Here is a 27918-nt window from a genome sequence, read left to right as displayed (position 1 = left end):
CCTCCGGGTGCCACTTGGGGTTGGTTTCAAGAAGCCTCTGGTTCCATAGACTACCATTCAACTAGTCTCATACAATTTGAAGTCAATACATTTTTCCCACAAGTAAGACAGGAAGTCACTTTCTGTCCTCTGATCTCTGTGTTTCACGAAGGACGCAGCGCAACCCTGCCTGTCCCCCCTCCGATGCACCCGCACCGTGCGGAGCAGACACACCATCTACTCTACAGAAAAACAGACGTAGCTTCAGGGTCTGAAAAATGAGGCCGATGCGGAAGTGCTTTAAGCTGCCATACCACCGGGTGTGGCTAGAGGTCGGCTCCAAAAAGCCTCCGGTTCCATAAACTCCCATTCATCTAGTCTCATAGAATTTGAAGTCACTAAAATAGCTATTATTATTATAGTTAGAGTTATTTTGGGTTTTGTAAACTAAAGTTGCTCCTTGTTAGTTTTTTGGCGGGCCATCTGAGAATAATCTCGTCATTAATTAGAAAATATCTTCAAAAAGACTTGTTTGTGGGGGCGTGTCTGTTTGATTGACAGGCCTGTGGTGCAGTCAGATTACAGCTATCGGTGTGCGGGAGGTCTTTCCGCCGGGTTTTCAATCAGATCAAGTCAGTTCGTCAAAATCTGAACTGGAGACTTCATACAGGTGACGTTATACTGTTGGTTGCCCCTTAGAGCAGACATAGAAAGCAACGCCACCAGAACAGAGCAGGGAAAAGTGTTGAGGACACTTGCCACAAATGGCTAAAAATAACTATTTAAAACCCTCCAGAAGTGTCAGGACCAGAGCAAAAAGATGCTTTCAGCACCACTAAAGGGAAGTGCTCTTTTCTAAAAGGAAAGACAGTTTGCAAAGTAAATCCAGGCGTGTATGCGGAGGCTGATGCATAATGGTCGGCTTTTTGTGACCACAGTTGGTGCAATGAGGGCTTGGCCTCTGCCGCGAGGTTCTCTTTTATCACTGCGATGCTGTCAGCACACTGTACTATCTATAGTTCTGTGGACACACACACACACACACACACACACACACACACACACACACCTTTTGTTATGATGGAGCCCTTTGTTTCAGAGAGTTGCATCATTTACCAACACCATGGTTGCCAAGGAGTTTAACATAATGCACGCACGCACACACACAAGCTTTTCGATATCTTGGCGATGTCACTTCACAAAGAATGATACCCGGTTGGTGGTGCGGCTTTTCTTTTTTTTTTTTTCAAAAATGACACCAAGTAAATGGTCACCGATTGCGGCGGCTCCTGCATCCTTTTTCTACTATTCTATTAGACAAACAGAGAGCAGATCTAACTTTGCCATCTATCATTACAGGGGGACGTGATAATGCCAGGAAACAAGATGGATGAGCGCACAGTCTCGGTCAGGACACAGTGGGCGTATCGGCGATTCAGGCTAATGTGTTTCACAGAGATACGAGCAAAACAAATAAATAAAAAAGCATCAAAGAAGATTTCCAACTGGTGCAAAAACCAAAAAAAACAAAACTGTTTTTCTCTGGATTTTAAACATATATTGTTATCCTTTTGTGATTATGATATTTGAATTCCAACACACTGCTGCTGAGTCTGAGACGTTTGTGATGATCCCTGCACGCTTTATAAATTTGCTCCATCCTGACAGTCACCCCATACCTGCCCCCTTAAGGACAAAGGAAAACAGGCTGCTGGAATTTGTGCATGAAAACCCCAAAGGTGCCCACACTCCATGCACTGTTCCTTTGCTGATGAGCCCACAGAGTTTGGTATTCAGCGACATCCTTTGAAGTCTCTGTGGGGTGAAACCTCGGAGAGTTCTCCTGCTGCAGGATTCGGAGTCAGACGTTTTGGTTTCTAAAAAATAAAAATCCAACAAAAACAGTTTACAGAATAAGTTACTGAGAGACTTGTTGGAGATTATTCCTTAAAAAAGGAAGATGATGACTTTCAGAGCTGACAACAGCCCAGTCGAAGCTTGACAGGTCAAATTAACTCAGGAGTGTGCTTATCTGCTTGTTCATGGTTGAGTAACACCGGACAAGAGAGCTGCCTGTGGACTTGACTTACCTCCTGCAGATTGGAAGTCACGTCTGAATATTACTAGTGTACAAATAAATTTGGTAATAGGTTTTTTCCACTGACAATATGACACAGATGGTAACGGACACCACAATAACTATATTTAGAGTCTTGCTGGAGATTTAAAGCAAACAGTGCCTCCATTCATGTCTACCAATTAAAAACGGGTCGAACAATATTTAACAGTGTTTGAAACAAAAATTTCCAAATCTCTGCAGAAATATTGATTTTGGATTCAACCACTGACCTGTAGGACTTTCAATTCTCCACTGAAAATACATTGTGTTGGTTCTTATAACAGCTAAATGGAAACCACTGAGACAGTGGAGGAGAAGACATGTCCCCCCTTGAAGAATGGTGTTCAACAATGGTCCAGTTGGTGAGTGTCATTATTTCTACTGAATAAGCTTGGTTAAATGGTTAAATTGGGCCCTTTGACCAACAATCTGTAGCTTCGAGGTGAATTTGGAAGTGTCAGTGTGTAAGTCGTTTTTTCTTTATTTGTTTTTCAAGTTTTAATTTACTTGCCTATTTTGTATATTTAGTTTTGATGGGTCTAATTAAGGGAATTGATTCCTGTCTGTTTTACTTCTCTGTTTCCACAAACTGCTGCTGCCTTGCAAGTGGACAGTAGACTTATATTAGCTTCTGTGCGTATGTAGACATAAGGAGAAATCACAATCTCTACAGAAAAAAAAAAAAAATCTTACAAAAAAATCTGCGTGCAACTGCGCTACAAGAATAGCTCAGAGGCTGTGGAAGGCAATACAGACATTAAGACATACAAATGGTGCACAAAACAAGCGTCCATTTTATTCTCTGGCACTGGTGCTGTGCAAACAGTTTGCATTGTCTCAAATCTTTGGGCTGCATTCGCATACCGTTGTGAGATTTAAGTCACACAAACTCACATGGACTCTTGCACACGTCATGAATTATCTTTACTTGTCAGTCGCGCAAACAATGGTAACTGAGTCAGGCTTACATGGCAGGTCGTTTGTTCCGACGGCTGTCAGACTTTTCAACACCACAATAAAATAATTTTGCACTTGTCATCTCATCCCACAACACCTGTCACTTTACATTCATCGTCTCAGCTGTATTTATTTATTTTTATTTCATTTGTTTTTGCGTATATAGTCTGTGTGTGTGTGTATTTATTCATTGCACTTATTTTTTTATATATTTTTTCCTAAAATAATTATCTATCTTATTTCCTCTATCTCATACGTAATTGTAAATCGTTTTCATATTGTGTACACCTTTTTTTGTCTTTTCTATGCTGCTGTGACGAGTAGATTTCCCCACTGTGGGATTAATAAAGTCAAAGCTAATCCAATCTGATGTTTTATGTTGCACTGCCACTTTTCTTACTGATCAGTCTTCACTTTCAAGGCCACGGGATACATCATTAACTAGCCGGCTATCTTACTGAGCATAAACTCTGCGTTGTCAATCAACTCGTGAAGCTAACGTTGACCAGCCAGCTTCTACAGCTGATAAAACCCTCTAACAGTTGTCATATCAGTTAGCAAAAGTGGTTGCTGCTGGCTACAATGAACAAACCTGCTTTTATCTTCCTCTGTATTAAATCAAGGACTGATTCTGTCAAACATGATCAAGAACGTTAAGAAATGTACCACCTTTTTCACTGAAAGATAAATATATTCTGAGAGGACGATCCTGATTGGCACAGCAACACGAAGGTTTAATAAATTGAGAATTTATCATGGGAATTATTATCGTAGAATTTCTCTAACATGTACAGCTGGAAGTCAGCACTTTAAAATCTGCACATTCGGCACCCTGAGTGTGGAGGGTGCTGATGGGTCAAACAAATTAAAAGTCCATGAATTATTTGAGTGCGTGTTTATGATATTTCTGCTGGATGTCCATCTGCTTGGGGTCCAGCAGAACCTGCTGACCAACTGTCCGCCTGCTGATTCATGGATGCGTTTGTACAGGACATAAACAGGAGGTGAAAATGACAACCGAGCTTTTAGCTTCTTTTTTTTTTAAGGTAGCTAAAAGCACCACAAGAATGATGATGAATATGAAAAGGAAAAAAAAAAAAAAACAGTTCAGCTTCACCAAAACTGATGGTTGGTCAAAGACCCTCATGAAACCCCCAGATGAAGACCTAAAGAACAGATTTGAGTTTCGAGGGGAACAGGAAAGGAGTCGGCAGCACAAACATCTGATCTGTTGCCCCAGTTTTCTGCAGAGGAGAAATTGAAGTTATGATTGCTTTTCACCCGCAGATGAAAGAGCCTTTCTTTATTGAGATGGCATCTACTGCCTCTCAAAGCACGGCTAACCACAGCGGGCAGGCAGCCATGTCAGGTAGCAGGACGACCTGCCCAGTAATGAAAGAAAGCTGCTGAATACAGACGGGGCCAGTTTTCTCATAGTTTGAAAGCGATGCCATCACACACAACGAACACAAAAGTACATTCCATTAAACAGAACCGAGCATCGACCTGCGAGGGCAAAGTTCAGTCACAAATCACAGGCTGGAGCAACTGCGTGGGCACTCGGCAGCACATTGAGTGGCTCACTGCAACGCGCATGAAAATAAGCTAATCACGAACAAATAAAGCTCACCTTTATGCTGCATCGCCTGCACTAAAAGTTTCTTTTCATTTGCATGCTGGTCTCTGATTCGCAGTTAAACTGTAGATCCAGAAGCTGTTGGTGGGTTCGAAAGTCATAATTCCCCAACAATACATTTGCCTTCATTCTTAATGCATTTCATCCATATTGCATGGGATACTGTGCGTTAAAGTTAGTTTACTTTACAAATGGGAAACACTAAGCCTCATTTTGGCTGCAGTAAAGAGCATTTATGCCTCGGAAACAGTAACTGCTCAAAAGTCAGCCCTAGAAACAAACTAAGTTCTGCAGTGCCAAACAGTTTGTGCACATTAAAGCTTGTGTCTTTTATTGTTGCCGTGTGGTTGCAGAGAATTGATGATTGCAACCTTGATGATTGGGCTGATGGATAACCAAGGTTTTGGTCATTCGTTGCTGTAAAGCAGCACACTGAAATGTACATGTACTGTCAAGGAAGGGCCTCTCCAATCACTCCTGGCAGTAGACGTATAAAGGGTGGGTGCTGTTGGGTTACCCGGCATTAAAGTCAGCTCTCTGTTCAATTTCTTGAAAAGCATCAGGCTACATTCTGACTCACCGGACGTTGGTAAAAAAATTTTTTACATTTGACATTCTTCTTCCATCTGTGTTGCCGTTTCCAAAATGCCCATCGCTACCCAATATAACCAGAGACCGTGTATAAAAGTGGACGTAGCTTCCGTGTCTAAAAACATGAGGCAGATATGGAAGTGCCTTAAACTGCAATGCCACCGAATGCCACTAGAGGTTGGCTCCAAAAACCCTCAAACTCCATAGATCCACTAACACCTGAAAATTGAGCAGGTACAGTATAAATTAGATTAAACAAAAATGTTGAAGTATCTTTTTTGGAATTCCACAACTTGAAATAGTAGCTATACTGCACCAAGAAAAAAGCAATATATTTATTTGCGGCTGCACTTTAGCTCCATTACAGAGAGGAACTGTTCTCGATTCAGCTCTTCAGAAGCAAATTTCAAAAGGTTTTATTGGTTATGTGGAGTCAGTGGAGCTTTGTTGCAACATGCATTGTGTTCGGGTACTTTCTTCCACAACTGAACTGTCTGTGTGACTGTCTGATCACTGGAGGACTAACAGGGATCAAAGTAGGAGTGTGACTCAGTGTTACTAGTGTTGTTGTTTTTTTGTTTTTTTACTTTACTGGAGTAAAGATGTCAGCAGCTCTGTGTGTAGGCTGGGTGTTTACAGAACCGAGTCCACAACACCATCCTGCTGAATGCATCACTATGTATGATGTAGATATGTAGAAGCAGCTTCTATGGATAGATGGGAAGTTCCCCAGTATGATTTGGTACTTGTACACTTTTTGGAGATAATTTCAGCCAAAGTTCAGAAGCGGGGCCACATCTCAAACACTCACATGTCCATCAATACCGTGGTGGTTGTTTTCAGTCCCTCGCCCATTTATCTTTTCTCTCTCTCCTGTGATCCCAAAGTTCAGCGACTGCGCTTGTAACAACCAAAAACGAAACTAAATGTCGCCTCCTTCAAAGTAGTCACCTCGTGTAACGCTACGGCGCTCCCAGCCCTCCCGCCACTCTTGGAACGCTCCCTGGAAGTCTCGCTCTGTAAGTGCATCAAATACCATCTGCAAACTCCTCCGCAATGTCAGAACGACGACCCTTCGGCTTGAACTTCAGTTTTGGGGAACAGTAAGAAGTTGCAGGGAGCCAACTCTGTTGAGTGGGGGCGTTTGGAGAGCGATGGTTGTGTTGCTGTGGGCAGTAAACTACGAGAGTTTTCAACACGCTTTTAGCAGACACACAATGTCGTGTTGGAGAACTGCTGTTGTGCCACAGTTCAGGTCGTTTGCACTGAATGCAAAACACCCATCAACATGTCACTGAAAAGAACTTCTAGTGAACTGAATAAATTTACTGTTCGATTCCTTTGTAAGCAGCAGACTTCACCAGCATGAGTGATCCAGTCTTTACGATAGGTTTATATTTTATAGTAGCATATTAACAACAGTGCGACGATGTGCAGTGGAAACATGCTAAAGGACATTCCCAGTTAAAGGCACTTTCTGTTTTAATATTGAAACACTGAAAAAATAACCTAAGTGCACAACACTGGTGATGTGTTTTGTTGTATTATATGTCTGTATTATGCTTTATTAGACTGAAGTGTCTTCATGTTGTATCTCTCTCTGCTCTCCTTCCACAAAGACGACCTCCCGACTTATGAGGGGAGCACAGTCAACAATTATCACAAAGTGGAGGCTTTCTTCGGGGAGGGTGGCTTCGGTTTTGTACTCGAATGCCACAATACAGAAACCAACAGAACAGTGGCCGTCGAGAACGACAAGAGCCGTCCAGGAATCGTGAGACAGGCGAAACAGAAACTTCCAGGTTCTTCCCATGAGAGAGTTGTAGCTCAAGTACAAACAAAAAATGAGGGCATCTTTGACAGCTCTTCCCACTTTTACAGTATAACTTATTTCTTTCCAACCTAAGGGAACATAAGTGACACTGAAAGGGGGATTGCATATTCTCCATGGAGACACGCTAGTGCGTTGTTTTCTTGGGCCATGTGAGTAACCTGCCAATGTCAGGATCAAATGGTTGGTTATTATAACTGGATTTAAGGTATTTATTTGTTCTGGCGACAGATTTTCGCACATAAGACCCAGATAAGTTGGTAACTAATACTGTATTTGTTTGTACAAAATAAAGCCTGCACAGAAAAGGTTTGCATTTTGTAAATTTATGCAAAATGGGAAAGTGAACCTGTCAGTCACTAAGACATCATGATTATAATTTGAGGCACACTTGTCACAAATCTTAGACAAGAGCCACATTTCAGTTTGTAGAAAGCCACGCTTCCCTTTTGTAGTCTGAAGTGGCTGATCTCAACAGGAGACCATTGCTGTCTCTTTAGTGTGGGGGACAACGTGGGTGAAGACAACGTCTTGGGAGCATTTCCATGCTTTCCAGACGGTTGGCAGTTCCTGCTGCCTTTTCTATGGAGCTAATTTTGTTCCCACTAATTATATTCATTTCATAAATACAGGAACTAAATTTAATTTCTAATTGTGATCAGGATGCAGTCATCCTACATCCTACACAAACAAAAGTCCAAGTCTAATCTTGACTACAAAAAGTGAACATCAGCCAAACTGGGCTCCCTCCTTGGAAAAAATGATTGAACTATAAAGAAGCAGCACTCCACCTAAAAGTCCAACACAAACTCTCTTACTCTCTGTCTGCCTCTGTCTTGCATTTAAGCACTAATCTGTGTGGCCTCGCTGGTAATGATTTTCCAATAACCCGAGGCTCTACTTCCATCTTATCTCCTTCTCTATCCTCTTTTTCTCATCGTCCCCCTGACCTCTTCGCTTATTCTCCGTTTCTCATCCTGCCCTCTTTTTTTCGATCCTCCTATGTTGTGCCCAAACCGCTCAGTAACTGAAGCGAGGAAAGTACAAACCAGAGGAGAGAAACTTTGAATAATTTAAAAAGGTGTAAAATCAGGATTTACTGCGTGCGATTGGGAAAGCTTGTTCTTCTTTTTCTCTCTCGATGTGCCCTCTTCACAGTATCTCTTCTTTTCCTTCTGACTTCAACACTTTTATGAAACAAACCGCCATCTGTTACACCAGAAAATGTACAGACTCTGAGAGTCATATTTGGAGGAATATCCAACTTGGATCATAACGAGCCCTCCGGTCAGACCCCCCGCCCCCTAATAAAAAAGGAAAGAACCGGAAAAAAAACACAGTGCTCAAGGAGGACTGCAGTCCAGCCTACAGGCACCTTGAACAACATCCAAATTAGATTACGCTGATGGCTGAGAGCAAGCCAACTCATTAGAATAAAAGGAGTGGGGTAATTAGCATTCATTAAAGATTTGAACTTGTCTTGTCATCGAAATGTGCGCCTCCCTCACCTTGTTTGACTGCACTGGAAAACATTGTGAAGAAAAATGCAATTATTATGCATTGCTATAGATTAGAAAAACTACACAACAGCACAAACAAGGTGAAGTGGGTGAAAGAGCAGCACCTAAATTACCGGCACTTGGGTGCCCTTGAGCAAAAATAAACGAATAAATAAAACAATATGAAAATGTGGTGGAATAGATTCCAAGTCTGATATTTACTCTTGCCGCCCTGTTTGTAATGAGTCCACATGAACATGTCTGCTGCTTTACTCAAGCGGCAACTAACAGTAACATCACCCATTGGTTCATGAACAGCCGTTATGCGGCCTCAAGTTCGGAAAATTGGCCGACACCATCTTGTTAGTTCGGAGCGGTTTGGAGTCAGAAGTGACCATATTTAGAAGGAGGAAACTAGGAGGAAGCGAACGGGTGGATCTGACTTGAACCGATTGGAAAACCGAAGAGATCAGGCCCAATTAGAAACAGGCCTCCGGTATACAATTTTCTCTGACTATTGGCACTGATATCGTGTCACATTTCTCAATGATTTGTTAAAACTCAATAATCTTTTTAGTCGAACATTTGGCATTTGTCCTTACTTATCAACCAAGTTTCTGGGACGTGCTGAGACACATTCTGAATTAGTGGTTTCAGCCATCATGCAGTTTCTTTACATAAAATGTCTGTTTTGCTAAATGGTGTGTCCATTTTCTCTTTGGTGCTTCTTCCCCCAAAATGGCACTAAAAAGTCTGACTAAAGAGATCAGCGCTAAATGGTGACACCAAACAGGTCTGATAAGAGAGGCAGCAGGAAAGTGGCAGGTTTTGGAATAAGCTTTGACAGACTGATAGTGTGCTGTGCTGTGTAGACACCCACACACTGCTACACAAAAACACACACACACACACACACACACACACAGAGAATTATGCATATGAAACAACAGTAAGTGCAGAAGACCGCCACACATGTTAAACAGCAGGTAGACAGAGAAGGCAATTATGAAAACACTCGAGTTGCAAACACACAATAGAACATTCCCACTCATGCGCATAGGTTATGAATCAAACACCTACACACAATACTGAGCTATTGACAAATGAGTATTAATATTCAAAAGCAGCCATAGGAATCGGGTAACCGTAAGCAATCTGTCAATCATCCTGCCAGCCTGACCAGCCCATGCTTTGAATATTTATGAGTGATCAGAACCTCCAGGAAATCCTCCGATTGAATATGATGAAAATCATACCTGAAACTCTGCAGCTGACTGATCAATAAAAAACATCTTCCACATAAACTACAAACTCCTTATTCAACTTGGAATACACTCGGAATAACACGGCAGATAAACACGGCCCAAATGATGCTCCAGTGTAACACGTATTAAACATGACATGCACAGATGTCAGCTTTCGACTTGCCATCTCTGTTTACTTCAGTGTGAAATCATATCAGAACAATGACACAAACAGTGTTCCTTCTCTCTGATGCAAACACTGCGGAGGTGTTTCATTTATCTACTTCAATCATTCACTTGTTTTCCAGAACAAAGTACCAACAGTCAGGTCTGAATCCCAGAAATCTCAACAACCTATGCAAATAATACAGACTAAACGCTGCACCAATACTTCAGTAGATGGATCTTTTCCAATAAGCATAATGCTGTTCCATCTTTCAGACAGGTTTGAGGTGATACAGTTAAATGGCTGCAAGCAATTCTTCTTCGTGATGATAATTAATTCTTTGTTTTATTTGTTAGTCGAAGAAAAGCTAGAAAAAAGCAACAAAAATTACATTCGTAACTCCCGAGTCAAGAGTTATGGTTTTAAAAGTCTCTTTTTTTTTTCTCTAACCGATAGCCCACGACTCAAATATGTTCAGTTTTTAATTATCCCAAAAAAAGCATCTACAGATTGGTTGAAGCTGCAACCAGCAACCTCTCCAATAAATTAGGTTCCTCAACCATAAATATGCCTTGACATAAATGTATTTGCCACATGATCATGTTTTCTATCAATGCAATGATGAAATAGTGTTACTTATTGTTTTTGGAAAGTCACAAATACACTGATACCGAACATATCAGCAATATGCTCTCTAACAACTTCCCGTATTCCATAATATCCAAAAATGCAGTATAATGTCGCCGTGTCAACTCACTCAGACTGCTACAGTGAAAACATGCTATTTATGAGTGCAGACCAGGGGCCCCTTAAAAGGTTCATTCAGGGGCCAAAGACAAAGTGCTTTTGTTTCCTGAACCTCAGGTGGGATTCTCCAGTCTCTTTGTGGGCCTGCCATCAACCCCAAACATCTACCGCCCGGTACGATGAGGTTCAGAAATGTGGTGCTTGTTTATTTGAAAAAAAAGTTGCCTAATCCAGCCAGCAATTATATTACTCTACAACGAGACAGGATGAGATATTTTTTGCTTAAAAAATGACTTCTCCAGATGATTTTTAGTTTATTAAAATATTTCCAGTTACTTTACTGTTGATCAACTAATCAATTCATTGTTTCAGTTTTAGTTACAACGTAGTGCATTAACGTGTTCCTCACCAACAGGAAATGATCGGAGCAATGAGATGTAATTATTAATATAATATTCAATCATAATTATAATAATTAATTTAATCCACTGTGCAGTGAGCATTGTTCCCAGTCCAATATAAAATCAATTAGGCTTGGTAAATTAGAAAATAGTGTATAATGCCAACAGTATTTACTTGACACCTACTGACTATCAAAACTGTTCGTGATTCTTCAAATACAAAAATCATCACACATAGGCTGAAAACATGGAGCATAAAAGTGGTCACTGTTGCTGGTGTTAAGTGAAAGCAAAGCACCGAGTATGCCTTTACGCAGGCAGCGCCGGCAGCTGCATCAACTCAACCCACTACTCTGCATTTTGTTTTGTCAGTGTTAGGGCTTCAACGTTGACCTGCCAAATTGATATTTAGCAGCAGAAAAACAGACAGGTGCTTCTTTTGCAAAGCAGCCGATCAGACAAACTTCGCAGACACAAATAAAGCTGTCAGCGTTTGGCTTTCAGCTGCTGGGAAGTTTCTCCCCCGCTCCTACTTCACTGTCGGGAGAGAAACAGCAAAAGAACAGCCGGCGAACTCCAAAAAAGCTTTTTATGACAAACAAGCGCATAACAAATGCACGCCTCCACAGCGCCCGGCCTAATTAGCACCGACTTAATGAGAGGTAATTTTTTTCAACTTGCTAGCTCTTCAAGTTTTCAGGAGGAAACGGGAGCTCAGGTGCGACAAATTGGGATAAAAATCCACAGTGGGTCTACGAGGAACAAATACAGAAACTACAGTTGGCACTCATTTGACAATGACAGATGTGTTCTGCGGTGTTCACTGAAAGCATACATTCAGAAATGGAAGGAAATAAAAAGAAAGTCATTTCCTTTCACTGGCCTTGGGTTCAAATAAAGCAGCGTAGCATGAACACCCACTTTGCCACACTGTCAAAGAAACGGATCCCGTAAAGACTGGACAGAAATATGCCTAATGAAGGACCTGTTTCCCTGATGAAAGGAAAATGAAATCAATGAATCCCTCGTCTCGGACACACACTTTAATCAGGGTAATATGCCCTGCTGAGTTTGATTGGGAGGAACTGCCATGAGGGAACTTTGTTCTCTTAACTGCCTCTTTGTACCCCCCAAAGTTTATCAAAATAAAACCTTATCTTTATGATCCACTGGGTCTTTGCAGATTTAAAACAGATTTAAAAAAAAAAAGGTCAGACTTTCAGTCTGGACTCAGTTAATGTTCTAATCTAAGGTGAAGCTAACTCACTGGCTGAATTAAACAAGAAAACAAAGGAAAATGCAGCTTTGGTGCCAAGTAGCTATTACAACGAAGCAACATACAGTCAAACTCAAATGTTTTAAAGCAGCAGTATTTAATGTTTCTTTTAGCAACTTGGTTTGGGTCTCCACCTACTTGTGAGGGTAATGTACAGCTCTACACATGATAAATCCTCCACTAGCTTCAGCTGCTAATTGTTAACTTGGTGCTGGAGCTGGACAGGTTGTGTACAGCGGGCTTATCAGAACTTTGTTGCTGAAGACAGCCGCCTACTGCTGCTGGAAAGAACTTCTGATGAACCAAAACAGTCAATCGGCAAAACAAAGAGCTGAAAGCAGCTAAAAAAAAAGCTTCATAAAACTTACAGGAAACTGCAGCTGGTTTATAATTCTCTGCTGTGTCCAATACTACTCCGACAAGAAAACTCCTTCACCTCGCGTAGTCATTTTGTCGATTGTTAATGTGAACATATTGATTTGTGCAGCTTTAATGTAGCTGGAATCCATCGATGGGCAATGTATTGATCAGTATAGAGAGGTGTACTATAATATGATATACTAGAAGTTACACAGCAGGCTAAAATGATTAAAACGAAGCCACTCAATAAGAAAAGACATTCAGACATTAAAACGACAAAGCGATCGATAATGATATTTAAACACAGATGCTTGGATATTTGTTTTCTGGTTTATGATTAACTGGAAGATTGTGTATTGTGGTGAGACAGCTGACAAAAGTTTGATGCTTTTCTGCTCTGACGTTTTTCAGTGGGACTTTTCAGAGTTTACCTGTCAGTTAGTGAGTGTGTCCGTCTCATGTTTCTTACCAAACAACATGCATCATTCTACGTAAAAGGACTTTGGGCCCGAGGATTGAATTGGTCCATTGTGGACAACAAATGTTTAATGCATTGCTATAAAACTTTAGACAGACACTTGTGGTTCCCAAACGATTAATCTGAATGACTTTGGTAGTCTCTGAGTTTTCCTGTAGCCTTACCAGCTCACTGATCGTTTTATTTTTTGTGATATCTTCATTATTTTTGCATTGATAGCCATGACATTTGGTATTTGTGGTCCCTGGAGAATGACGTTTAAAACATTTGGTGACACCCTGACTTGTCATCTATCTTCGGGTAAAATGTACAATTATGAAGTAACAAATCTCCACATTGGCTTTATGTATGAGAACAAATCTTTCAATAGACATTCGCGGTGCCCTACTTTAACTCAGATGATGCAGAATGACACTAACCTCGAAGGGCACGGTCACTACACCCTGGGCTTAGCATCATCTCAAATGATGTATTTGCCTGTACCAGAATGAGATATGGGTACATTAGATATCCCCACCAGCCCACCAGGTTTTTGGTTTCAAATTAAATGTCTTAATATCTTTTGGGTGGATTGTCTTGAAATTTTACCTCAAAAGGAGGACTTTTGACGACCTGCAAACTTTTTAGATGCCACTATCAGCAAAGATTTAGTCCAAAATGTCAGCTTGTCCAATAGCCTTAACTGTATGTGGTGTTTAATGGTAATAAGCAAATGGTAGCATGCTAACATGCCAACCAAAATGGCATCCGTGGTAAATGTTCAGTACTTGGCATGTTAACAAAGTCCATCCTGATGTTAACAAGTTTAAAAGCCCTTACATGTCACTTTGAACAAAAGCCAAATGTGAATGAAAAAGTAAAAACAGCTTAGGACAGCTGCGACCGTGGCACTGGACTCTTCGCCTTGATCGAAAGTTAACTTTACTGAACAGGACTTAAATATTGTATAGAAAAGAAAAATTAGAAAATGTCAAGATGTTAGCATAAATGAAAGCTTCAGAATGATAAACTCAGCATCCATAAAATGTCTCTCGGTTCTTGCTGTACTTTTATGATGAGTTGTGTGTTGGTCAGCTTGATGTAAAACCTTGTGATAACGGTCCAAAGCCTGATCTACTGGGCCATAAACTAATTTTGGTCTACTTGCACCGGCAATAAGTGGAGTTCAATTTGTTAGCTTTTACAGGACCCAGCCTCCTCTTCCCCTCCTCCTCTTCCCTCATGTTGCAGTGGTTTGCCACAGAATGGCTCCCACCCTGCATCTAGCAATAAGACCAGCTCATCCTGGATTTGTCACCCTCCATGACTTTCTTTCTCTCTCCCCTTCCTCCTCTTCTTCTCTTTATATATCTATAGCTTTTCCTGTAGGTGCCTTTTAACTTGTTTTTTCATAAAGCATCCCCCTAACCCCAGCTCCCCTTTCTAAACTCCAAATTGCCCTGCTCAGCCTCTTTTCTTCCCTCCCCTCTCTCTCAGATTCTGCTTCCCTCGGGCCGTGCTCCGTCTTGACCTCTTTGATTTCTGTGCGGCTCCACCTGTCAATCAAGTCTTGGAATCTTTAACCTTGTGTTCCTTTTTCGCACATCAAACTCCTGAGACAAAACCCTCCCCTTACCCTTTTCTTTCCATACAACCTATGTCTTACACCCCGTCATGCAATTCCCTGTGTAGACTAGTATAGTTGTGACTAATATGATATATGTCTCTCTGTCTGTCTCCGAGAGGCCTGGCTTTAGGTTTGGATAGCTACCGACCCACGGGAGCTCTATTTCCCTCTCTTCCCCTTTGTCTCACTGTCACAAATCCTCAGCAAAGATTTAGATTAGGGAGCAGCCAACCACAGTGAGACTGACTTGTCCATTTTAAAGCTTGGCCTGAGCTACTTGTCTTCTCTTTCCATCTCGGGAGAAAGCTTTAACATTCTCCAAACCTTCGGAGTGGAAATCACCCACTGTTGCAGTGAAAGAATGAATGGTGGCTTAAATCATGATATTCAATAGTTGTGTTTGATGGACCTCCACTGCATTGATTATGATAATCACAGAGGAAGCAATCTTTCATTTTCATGTCTTTGTTCTCACATAAAACAGTTCTCATAGTTGGCATAAGTACTCAGCATGTAAGTTTTATTTGTATTTTTTTTTTATGATTAATGACACATAATCAAAGTATGCTTTATGATAACCTACTACCATCACTCATCTGATCACACTCTTGTTTTTTTTTTATCCATATTATCCTGTGTGCTTTCCTCATCTCAATACCCTACAATGTTCATTCTAGGAGGCAAAGTCTTAATCCACTACAGAGAGACATGGTTTCCCCCCAAACTGTAACAGTGACAGCCTAACTTCCCATTTTACTTTAGAACTTGGAAAGTTCTGTTTTGTTGACAAATTTCCATCAGTAGTTGGGATCAGTTGTGGCTGAGATATTAGCTTTTGACACACACTTAAACAAAGGCAGTCCTCTACATTTGCCCTGTTTTTGGAAGTATTAAGTATTGGACATTGGACACTTGTTTGTGATTACCCCCGGATTTACCAACAGCCCCCTACGTAACCAGGACCAATGAGTTTACACTTTTATTGATTGCTGGCAGCTGGAAAACTTCATTGACTAGTTTCTGGAGGATGTAACAAACAGTGTATGCGCTTGAGGAAGACTCTAAATAACTAAAGTGATAATGAATTAGCTTGTAAGGAACGACTGGAGTTAATTCCATTCCGGCACAACTACATACCTCAGTTTACTGTGAAAATGTCAAATGTTATTTTTGCTAGAAATGCCCATCTCTAATATCCATACTCTGATTTTTCTCTATTTTTGGTCTCCACCAATTCTTGACAAAAGTATCTGACTCTCTTGTTGCTCAATGTGCTGCTTAATTCATCAGCAAATTGCTAACTTTGTTTGAGATGGTGGGCAGGTAGAGTACAAGTAGTTTAGGCTTTTTGTTTAAAACAGTTGCTACAGCTGGAAACAAGTTTGACATGATTAGTGACACCGAAGCAGCAACAGTAAAGTTCTTGGCCAAAACAATGAGCTGAAAACCACTAAAATGCTCAATAGGGATTAGGGATTAGGTTAACTGTAGACTTTTGTGATAATAATCTGAGTTCTTCTTTATTATGCAACAATTGTATATTACACATAGTAATGATATTAATTGTTAACATGATATACAAGTCCAGTCGTTTAGACAATCGTGTAATTCAAGTTGTTTAAATGAACTCATCCTCAAGGAATTTATCTAAGATATATATATATATTTTTTGTCATTTGTAGGGTAGCAAAAGCTGCTTGCTGTCTCTGTCTGAGCATTACAGCTTCAAATTTTTTAAGTGTGCAGCAATGCCACTATAAACCATTCAATCCTTGCCCAGACATGATAGCATTATCCAAACAATAGGCTGGAAATCCTATTAGGGCATGTCGTGTTCTCCCAATAAGTCCTACGAGGCTTTACAACTTCTGCTTAAGCCCGAGTGTTATCTCTCAATATTTAGAGGGCACAGTGTGCACGCGCTTGGAATTAAAGTCTTCTGAGAACGCTGGGTGATGTTGCAGCATTTTGTTGAGGTTTAGATATTGTTAAGTAAAGAAAGTAGAGACTGACAGCTTGATGAATAGTCACTGTGTACCTCTGCAGTTTGACAAAGATGAGGGAGCCTGTTAAAGGCTGCTGTTTTCTAGTCGCACTCCTCCTTGGCTTGTACGTGGAGGAGGGAAAGTGTTTGTGTCTGATAATCAAAAGCTGCAGAGTAAATTAGTTTCACATCGTGGTATTTGTTGTTTTACTTCATCCACCCTGCCTTTGTTTTCGCGAGAACGACAATTTGATTATTGTGATTGCAGAGTTGTGCTGGCATTTGTCATTGAGCTTTCAGAGAGGGAGGAAAGGAGAAGAAGATAAGGCTTCAAAGACAGCAATATGTTGTTCATCCCTCACTCTCCAGGGTCAGTAGCACACTGTTACTTTGTGATAAAGGAGTAGCCACAGTAGCACTCCCCACACGTGAATAATACACATGTTATGCATCGATTTCTACTTGTGTCTGTTTCTTGAATGAAGTGAAGTTTGATGCATTTCAAAAGATATGTGGTCCATCCATTGACTGTATATAAAAGTGGACGTAGCCTCCGGGCCTGAAAAGTAAGGCCAATGCGGAGGTGCCTTAAACTGTAATACCACAGAGGGCCACTAGGGGCTGGCTCCTAAAACGCTCTGGCTCTATAGACTCCCATTCAAATTTCCTTAATGAAATGCAAAGTCAAGAAATGTTTTCCACAAATCACAATGTCCTCATTTGCTAAAGTCACTCCTTCTTATTAGTTTTCTGGTGGTCCATTTGAAAATAATACCATCACTAATTACATATTAAGCCTCAAAAAGCCGTATGTTTGGTCTGTTTGATTGACAGGCCGGTGGTGCTATCCGGTTTCCTCTATAGGTGGGCAGGACATGTCCTCAGCGATGAAGTCAGATTCACTGCTGGCTCCTCCCCAGCATGTCCAGATATGGTCACTTTAGGCTCCAAAATACCAAATGGCGATGGCTATAAAACCAAACTCGATGGGTGATGTCACGGTTGATCGCCGCTTAGAAAAATGCCCAATTCTCTATGTAGATATGAAAAGCTCACTCTAAGGTGATGAAAACATAGTGATTCTTAGTTTTGGGGTGTTTATACACTAAAGTAAACTTGATAATGAATTGTGGCTCTTGTAGATCTACATTCCCACACAAGCCAAGGACACCCAGTACAAACTGGCCACCACAACACATAGTACATCTCCCATAATGCCTCACAGGGCACACAGCTGCAGGTGTTTCTATCACCTGATTAAAGAAGGGCTAAAGGGGCTACACAGTGGAGACAGACAAGGGAAAAGGATTTGGGAGGAACCACTGATTAAAGGGAAGTAATGAGATCTAATTAGGAAACACTGGAAACAAAGACTTTTAATTTTGATCATCATTGGAATTCTTTTGAGCTTATAAAACCTTATTCTTCTATTTTTGCCTGCTCTTTTAGTTATACTGCATCCTGTCACGGCATTACAGAATATAAGACTCCATTTTAGCAAAAAGACCCCCACTAGATCCAACACGCTGGACCTTTAATGATAAACATTGATTAGGACTCCTTTATGGCTTCTTATCGCCAGTCTTATATACACCCCTTAACACGAACTATTACCATTTATAGTGTCATGGCTTGTTTAGGAACAATACACACCTTAACTTGGTTGAAGCACATTTAAAATACGTTGTTGTCGACATGCGTATCCTAAATTAAAGGGTACACAGGATGTTGCTATAGCCACGGAGCACAGGAACAGTGATTTGCAGAGCACGGAGAGACTTCTGTGACATTCTGTCTCGAAATAGCTGCAACAAAAAGCAAAACTATTTTCAGCAGTATGTTGATGTGCTTGTCAGAGTTTCAGCTCCCATCCTCATTGTTCAGATCAAAAACAGTTATTTCTTGTTCCCCGTGTCCTTGAGTTGCACTCCTCCGTAGCAGCTGTGAATATTTACGTGCAGCTCTTGCCTGTCAGAGAATGTTTGTAACCGCTGTTTACCCGGTCGTGCTTCTGTGTAATAATACAATTTAATATGTCATGTTTTTGTGAGTGAAAGAAAGAAGCAGATTGGAGACTGATTGGATCGTGTTATATATGATGGGCTGGTTGAGGATGATACTATGGAATGACAATCATATAATGAAATAGAAAAAAAAATACATGTTTTATAATGAAAACATTTTGAAATGTTAAACTGTTTTGTCCTCTTTCGAAACATACTTATAATCACTTTCAACTACACATCAAACACGGTGAGAGAAGCTATTTCCTGCTACCTGATACTGTTATTTTCAGATCATAACCTTGAAGGACGTTATATCCTGACATGATGGTCTTAAAGGTAATACAAAAATTTAATATCCTGAGAGTGATGGCTTATAATTCAATCAAAGAAGGAAATTATATCAGCCGTAAAGTCATGAAAAAAACATCTGTCATGCTCAAACAGCAGTGGTTCAACCTGCTGTGTGCCCATTTTATGGAAATTGAAACATAAGCTGCTGTGAAAACAGAGATTGAGGTAGATCTTTGTACTTGGAAGTCTCCATGATGGCTTTAGCAAAATGAAAAAGGTATGCAGAATCTCAAACTCACATACATAGAGAGCACAGATATATACAAGCAGAGTCATTTTGTAAGAGAAACCTGACTGAAAATATTAGTGGAACCTCCAAAAAGTCGGCTAAGTCTCAGTAGACTAAGTTTTCATTAGTCACAGGAAGAGAAAATCCCCTTAAACTGTGCTTCGTCAGAGAACTTAGAAAAAACTAACAGAAAAATGAGTTACTGTCCGAGCTTTCCCCACCTTCACGTCTGAAAAGTAACGCTGGCAGCACGTAGCAGCATCCACTGTGAAATGCTAAACGATTATTGTGACTACGTGTGTGTTTAATCAGCCATAATGTGTCCAGATAAACTCGAGTTTCTGTGTAACAGCTTTCCAAATGTTGTTCACTGTGTTCGCTGTCGCCGAAAAAAGAAATACATGCGTGCAGTGTTACAACATGCGGCCTCTCCTCATCACTGCAGTTTTTCCTGGACTGTAAAGGCTGTTTACCAACGACACACCACCACCGGAGGGTGGAGGAACTTTAGTTCCCCGGCATTCAAAAAACTGTCAGTAGCCTTGACACAGGAACTATCATGCTTAAGTACAAAACAATGTGTGAAACTATATTTTTGCTGGTTGTTCCGACACATTCAGAGTCATTAGCAGCAGAATTACACATTGCAGCTTCTTATTTCAACAACAGTGTCCACTGCTAAAAGGTATGTCCTCTTAGGAATTAGGCTTTGTTCAGACGGCAGGCAAAATTGAATTCTCGAATCAGATCTTTAGGACAGACTGTCCACACTGTTATTTGCACTGGAGCAGGTCGCATTTGGTGTGTTCGGATATCACCGACCCATCTGCATTGGTTGCTGTGGAAACGACGTACGCGTTGCTGCGCTGGTGATGTGGCTTTCTAACGCGGGAGCATGACAAATGCAGGGCCGTAGACCTCATCAGCTTCTGTCCACTGACTGTTGTCCTCATTGTCCTCTGTAGTGCTAGCATAGCTTCTGCCCGTTCTGTCACTCTAAAAATGATGTCATCGTTGTGCGTCGCATTTGGAGTGATACAAGAAATCAAGAAAACCGATCTGAGCATCTGAACTGTAGAAATGCAATTTTAATCACATTTCAAACCACCTCCAATTGTTTTGGATCCAATTTGCATAAATCAAATTTACTTTTTTTTGCTGTCTGTACCATCAAAAGTCAATCCGGATACAACCTGGATGGGACCAAAGAACAGATTTGGGCCGGCAGTCTGAACAAGTCCATAGATATACTGTAGGTGCATGAGATGCATGAGTAGTAGTACTAGTAGTATAGTAATGTAATGTAATGGTAGCCAACACTAAAAAACAAAAGTCACAGATAAATCAAGCCGGCATTAGTCACGTAAACCGGCATGCTATCATCCCCGCAACTGTAGAAGTGAAAATAACGTGAATTTCTGTCCGTAGGCTGTAAATGGGTTCAGTGAGTTTAAGCTACACGCTGCTTTCTGAAAGTGGCAGAGTGTAATTAAAAACTAAATCCACGGCAACTTCGGAACCACCTCCACATTAAACAAAAGAAATACGATGCCACCGCTGTCTTCATACAGAGCTTGAGCACAGCTATGATTTGTGAACATCATTGTTCCTGGATTAGAGTTGATTCATTACGGTTGGAACATGCAGGCGCAGAGGTGACAACATTATTTCCACAGAAGACGCCTCGCAGGAGCATTAATTGATCACTTTGGTACCATCTTACTCTTCAAACACTTTAATAATAAGAATTAAATACGAGAGAGTTTGATCTATGACACGACAAGAGATGGAATGAGGGAGACAACACACGCTTTCTCTAACTGTATTTAAGTAAGTGTTACTACACACTGGTTTTATTGAGCGTCTCCTCATAGTGAAACTAAATCCAAGCAAGCAGGTATATTTTGTGTCTCATTACTCAGTGGACATTTTGGAGTGCTGCCAAGTCCTGGGATACAAAAAAAAGAAGCTTGAAACGGGAGTCTGATATTGATTGCTTGCTACTGCTTATTACTAACGAATATACAAGATTATTATATGCCGATGTCTACTTACAGGTCTGTCAGTGTCTTTGTGTGGAATTTTAAGTGGCTAAATGCACTTTCTGATGTTAGTCAAGGTCATTCTCAAAGAGTTAAGTTGTGAAGGTTGCAGAAATTCTTAACATTTGAAGAGCTCACGGAAGAAGTGTCTGAGGATCCTTTGACTTTGTGATTAGAAGAAGCACCAACGGTTACTTGAAGCTGCGGTTCCACTGGGCCAGTGAGCAAATTAAACGGTCTGTGAGTCGTGTAATTATCTGCGGACAGTGATGAACTCTTGAGAAAATGTCTCTTCTCTACGGCCAGTAGTTGGTTTTTTTCCCCACTTTGAATACTTTGTGTATCTGACTCAAGCGTTTCAGTCGGCATTTCTTTCTGTCGTAAGGCATCCCGTTATTACACCGAAGAGCGTAACACACCCATCAGAAGTCCACCAGAAGATAAAACTAGAAAAGTAAGGCACCTGAGGTTTAAGCACCAAAAACCACATCGTTAGGGTTAGAAAAAGATTACAGTTTTGAGTTATAAGGAATTTTTATTGAAGTAACGTTATATGAAAGTTAATTTAAATAGTACAGCTGATCTCTCTCAGCTTGTTCAATGCTGACAAATGGAGAAAGTCAGCTCTACTGTAAATTATGAATATGTTGAACTTGTCTTAATGGATCTTTTTATTTTAGATATTTCACTTGAGTGCTTTTGCAATTTTTCTTGCCCATTTCTTGGGTTTCTCTCTGAAATGTTCAGCTTTTGCCACTTTTGCATTGGAAATGTTTTCATGGAGTGGTTCATTTTTGGCATTTTTTTTTTTACTTTTGTGATTGTTTTTGAAAATCTCATATGCAATTATCCCTCTTGTGTGCTCATCCTTGTGACAATCCAATCTGCCCGACATGAAAAGCCATGTTGTCAAACTATTTATGAAATTATCTTTTTCCCCGTTTAAAAGAGAGTAGATGAATTCCTTCCCTGAAGAGAGAGATTAGCATTTTCGTTGTCATGAATGGGAGGGAAATATGCTACAATTTGCAGCGTGTGTCCCTCAGAGCGTCGAGTGTAGTGCTGCCAAAGTGTAGCAGTGTGACGCTCCACCATCTTTTATTTCGAAGTGAGGAATTAACATGTTGAAGGGTCTCTTGTACTGGTTGAAATTCATTTACATTTTTTAAGCGCTTGCCGATCCAATCATCTCTAAAGTGTAGGTTATGCAAGAGAGCCAATAAAAACAAGTGGAATGGTCAAAGTTGTTCAATTTACATTTAAGATGTATTCCCTGGTTCACAATGTCAGCTCGGGGGGTTTAAACTACGTGTTGTGGTGCACATGACGGCTGCCTCGCGTGCCCTGCATCTATTTGGAGCGTTGGTTGCGCACGACCTCAGAAATGAACGCAACTTGTGAACAATATGCAATATACACATGACCAATAAGGCCGGTGTAGGGTCAGTATGGAGATGTGACAGGGTTAGGGACCTGCATAATATAATAGAAACAAGTCAGAGAATATTACGGACTGTGGACGGTGCCGAGGGTGTGTTTTGTCACCTTGTGATCTCAGAGTCAGAAAAATAATGACCTCCTCGATTGTTGCCATGTTTATTGTTTACGAGGCTTTTACTGTGAATGTGTTGCGACTGAACTCGGACAATAAAACGTTTCATGAGTAGTCCAGAACTGTATTGCACTGTGTCGTTAAGTTGCTCTGGTGACACGTAGCGATAAATTCAGATGAGGTATGGACGAGTACGAAGAGAACAGAAGTGAATACAGCCGTGTTGAGATTTGTCATAACGGTGATGACATACAGACAGAGGCTAATTCTCCCTTCCCTCTCAACGACGGTATGAAATGAAGGAGTTTGTCACCAGCCCTTTCTGTCCATCCATCCTGTGCTCAATCACTTACTGACACACACGCCCAAACAAAACCAATTCCTCCCACAGACGCTGCTTCTGTCATCGCTGAGCCGAGCCAGATAATACGGCACACTCGATGTCGTTTTAAAATGGGAAAGCTATTCTTTTGATTTATTTTCCAGCGCCACCTCCAAACTGTCAAATATTCTAATTCTAAATCTCATCTCCACGAGTGACGACGATAACCTGAAGGTCAGCCTCAGACTTCTCCAAGTCAAAAAGAGATTTATTTATAATACACCTTTGAACATTTAGTTCAAAGACTGCAAAAAGCTAATATACATAGAGACTGACGGGAGGACGAAAGTTGCCAGGTTGGACTGTGAAAGAGTAAAAGGAGAATGAGGAAATGTGAATGACCTCTGCGGCTTCGCGCCTCCCAGTCGAACTCCTGAGTTCAACACTGAATACGTGTAATTGAATTTGGCACATAATTTCTTCTTCTATCCTCTGTGACAACGTATAAAGAAGTTATGCCTTGATAAAGAAATACTAAGGAGTGTAACGGTTGGGTTGGTGCACAGTTTTGTGGCATATAATCACACATAATTGTGCTGGCCTTTTTATAGTCTAACCATGAACACTAGATTAAAGCTAATAGTAGCTATTCATTTTGAGCACAGCATAGTAACGCACATGGAGCAGGGAGAAGCAATCGCTGTCATGAGTAAGTATTCCAACTTCACCGACATCAGCACCTGCCTTGTTTATTTGAACCCTGGTGTGCACATTTCTGATTTCACCGTGGACCTGAAACTTTAGCAGAGAGCGAACGACAAATTACCGAGCGAGGTGCTTCGAGTGGCATTCGTGTTTCAAGAGGGGAAAGACGTCGCTGTCCGAGACCGAAGAAGGTGGCTGAGGTCAGAGGCGCAAACAGGTCGGTTTTCTCGTCACGTTCTGATTCATCTGAGCGAAAACATTAGATGCAAACGACCTGAACTTTGGCACGTTGGTTCTTTGGTTCTCCGACAACGTTACTTTGACTGACGTTTGCAAACAATTTGGAAATTTGTCATCTGTCATCATCTGATGTGGCTTTTCAAAAACGATGGGAGAATTGTTCCAGCAATTCAACATACTCATTTGCTCTAACAAAGTTATTTAAGACTGCCTCGGTAACTATTACACATCAGAAAAAATGAATTCTAAATGTCCTATCAGAAACTGTTTGATTGTTATGCTGCAACCACTGAGGTTCTCTGAGGAAAAAAGAAGTCTTTGATCACTTCTCCTCATTTTTCAAAGCACGCAGGGCTATGGACGCTGTTTTGGAAATACTAGAGTTGGGGGTCTAAATTTCCCGATCACAGCTGACTTCCAAAACAATCACAGTTTTTACTTTGAACAAAATAAATAAATACACAAATAATGTAAACTTGTCTCTACTTAAAATATATACAACTTTGCTTAAAATACTCAATGATGATTAATAAATACAAGCAGAATTTGCGCTGAAAAGAAGGCGTCACCGTGTATAACTTCATTGTGTTGTTGCAACCGTCGTAGCTTCCAAACAACAGTGCAAAGGACACGTGCTTCGTGTTCTCAAAAAGACCCGTGGCCCCGATAACACCAACAACTCCATCATGTCGTGTGCAGATAATTCTTTGCTTGAAACAAATCGGTTATCCATGTGAAGCCTTGTGTGGCGCACAGACCGACATCTTAACCCGGACTCGCTCCAGAGCCGCTTCCTCTAGAGGACAGTGACTGAGCTGGAACGCCTCCAACTCTGAGTGCAGTCCAGCGAGAGAGTGTGAAGCAAAGTGTTTCTTGGCCAACCTGCCCAGAATGAATACTGTCTGAAAATCAGAATCTGTATAAATTTGGCACCACAAGCCAATTTTGGTCACGGCTCGCTCCGTGGCTGCAACAACAACAACAACAACAACAACAACAACAACTAAACCCCCCCCTGTCCCACAGCTGAGGACCTCAGTCAACCCTGACACTTGAAAAAGCCTGGAAGCCATCTGCCAGCCAAACGAGCAGAATCTGTTAGAGGCAGTTTCCACACAGTCATTGCTTTGCATCGTTGTCACGGTTACTGGTCCATAACAACGGTCTCCTGGGAACCCAACAAGCACTTGAGGAATTGTGTGACGCAAAGGGAAAAAGGTAAAGTCGAGCGCACCAACACGTCGATCTCTCTAAGTGTCTTTGGCGACTGTGTGTCTGTCACCGGCTCTTCAGGTCAACCGTGTCAAATCACCAGTGAAAAACATGAGTCACTTTACGATGCCGGAATAATTCTGTATGCCGGCCTCAAAAAGAAGAAGCAAGGTGGATGGAAATGAAAACCTGGAGCGGGAAGGATACGGAGAAAAAAAAAAAAGAAAAGGAGAAGAGGAGCAGGTTATGTAAGAGTAGCGAAAATGTGCCTTTGACTTTGCAATGTTGTCCCGTGGCGGCTTATTAGCATGAGTGTGTTTCATCATTTTGCTTATTCATGAATACTGAAGCATCTCCATATAGTTTATTTTCAGCCGACACTGCAGAAGAGGAGCAGACGGTGTGCTGCAGACTGACGGGAAACTGTGACAGCGATGATAAGGATGCTGATGATCAATTTACTTTATATCAGTTCTATTTATATTGCAATACTTACAACTTTTTTGGCAGTTTTTTTTTTTAAACAAAGTTGCATTGTCATTTTGAAAAAGGGCCAAATTTACCTCAAGGTAAATAATATTGGAGATAAATTATAGTTGTATCCATCACTGACAAATTGGTATTCCTTTTTGTGACTATATTTTTTATTGGTTCCCCTTTTTTCTCTGTTTACATTCATTACAGTTGATACTTTAAATGTAAAAAAGATTGCGCTGGCATTGCATAACACATGTACATGTGTTTGTATAAACATTATAGTTATACAATCATGAATTCATTTGTTGGTACTCTTCCACAAAAAAAAAATAAGCAATACTGTGAAACTGACAAAAGTATCATTGTGAATAAAAACAATTTTTACTTCAATAAAAATGTTGGATTCAACCAAATATATGAAATAATACAGCAAATGAGCTCTCAATTTGAATTGTGCACCTGTTAGAAGGTAGTTTGGTCCATTTTTCTAGAGCAAAATACTCCAGCTGTATTCGGTTTGAATGGTGCCTTCTACACACCGCATGTTTCAGCTCTTTCCACAGATGTTAAATAGGATTCAGATCAGAGGTCACTTCAGAATTGTCCATTGTTTTGTTCTGGGGTGATTTTACCGTTCTGGAGTGATTTTACATGTGTTTTGCGTCACTATCCTGTTGCAGGACTCCTGACTGGACACTGAGAGCTTTCCAACGCTGGGCAGCCTGTTTTGCTGCAGAATGCCTCGATATTCTGGAGATTTCAATGTGTCCTGCACAGATTCAAGCATCCCTGTGACAGATGCAGCAAAGCAGCCTCAAAACAGAATCAAAACTTTTCACAGTAGGTCCTGCTCCAAGTTCAGTGTGGTGTGGAAATAACAAACCGACATTTAAAAAGGCTGAATAACTGATTACAAGATTGAAGACGTGTGATAGTAATTAAAGAAAATGGTTAGTTTGACATCACTATAATCCAATTATTAATAATCTTTCCTCAAGGTACCAACAAATCTGTCAAGGCCATTTTAGAATAATACTTGTGGAAGAAGCAATAATCTATTGTTCTTTTTTACATTTTCTTTGGTTTACTTTATGAAATACCAAACGCTGCAGGTATACCTGAGAAGAATTTCTGTTATTTTCACAACTTCTCAGGAGGAATGAAACACTGTGTCCATGACTGTACATTGCCATAGTGACAAAGACAAATGGTGTGAATCAGAAGAACAGAAAAAAATATTTAAAAAGTATACCCAAGGGGGAACCGAGATAAGCTTATGGGTGTGCAATGAAAGAAATCGATTGCAATTTATATTAACTAATTTTCCACTCTGTATGTTAACCTCCTGTGACCCTAATTATAATTTAATCCACTCTTTAAAATTACCCTCCCTTTAGGCTTTTTCTGATCTGCTCCCACCCTTCCGGAGCCTTGAAAATCATTTTTCCTCCTTAAATATCAATACAGAGACACAAAAATTTACATATTTTGGATCACTATGTACGCAGGTTTTTAGATGTTGGTTCAATACACAAGTTAACAAATATGGGTCATTGAGCTAGGATTGGTGAAATTAGTGGTTCCCATGCAAAGTACATAAAATAAAACTCCAAACATGTTAGTGCATAAAACGTTTGCACGGGACTGTAGATTAATGAGTACAGTTGACAAAAAAAAAAGCCTCCCTACAAATGCCCTACTATATGGAAATACAAGGCAAAGATACATTTATTTAAATAAGCCTATCTCAGACAGCCCCGGTAAAAAAAAAATCTGTCCTATCTAACCCGGAGCTGTTTCACAGCACTGATGAGAGCTTACACAGAGTTACATAAAACTGACAAAGTCATAAGTGATCTTGTGTTGAGAGTCCTGCACGAGTAGATCCCGAATAAATCAGGTCATAGA

At 40.7% G+C, this 27918-nt stretch overlaps 1 protein-coding gene across 1 annotated transcript in view; it reads right to left on the bottom strand.

The window, feature by feature from the left end:
* Nucleotides 1–27918, bottom strand: part of LOC138202264 (ras-related protein Rab-26) — an 87918-nt gene that overhangs the window by 49463 nt on the left and 10537 nt on the right. The window lies entirely within an intron of this gene.

Source organism: Embiotoca jacksoni, unplaced genomic scaffold (genome assembly GCF_022577435.1).
Source record: "Embiotoca jacksoni isolate LCO1_2020_lvr unplaced genomic scaffold, fEmbJac1.0.p SCAF_20, whole genome shotgun sequence".
Lineage (NCBI taxonomy): Eukaryota > Metazoa > Chordata > Actinopteri > Embiotocidae > Embiotoca > Embiotoca jacksoni.
The sequence above is the reverse complement of the archived record's forward strand: the minus strand, read 5'-3'. Positions and strand labels throughout refer to the sequence as shown.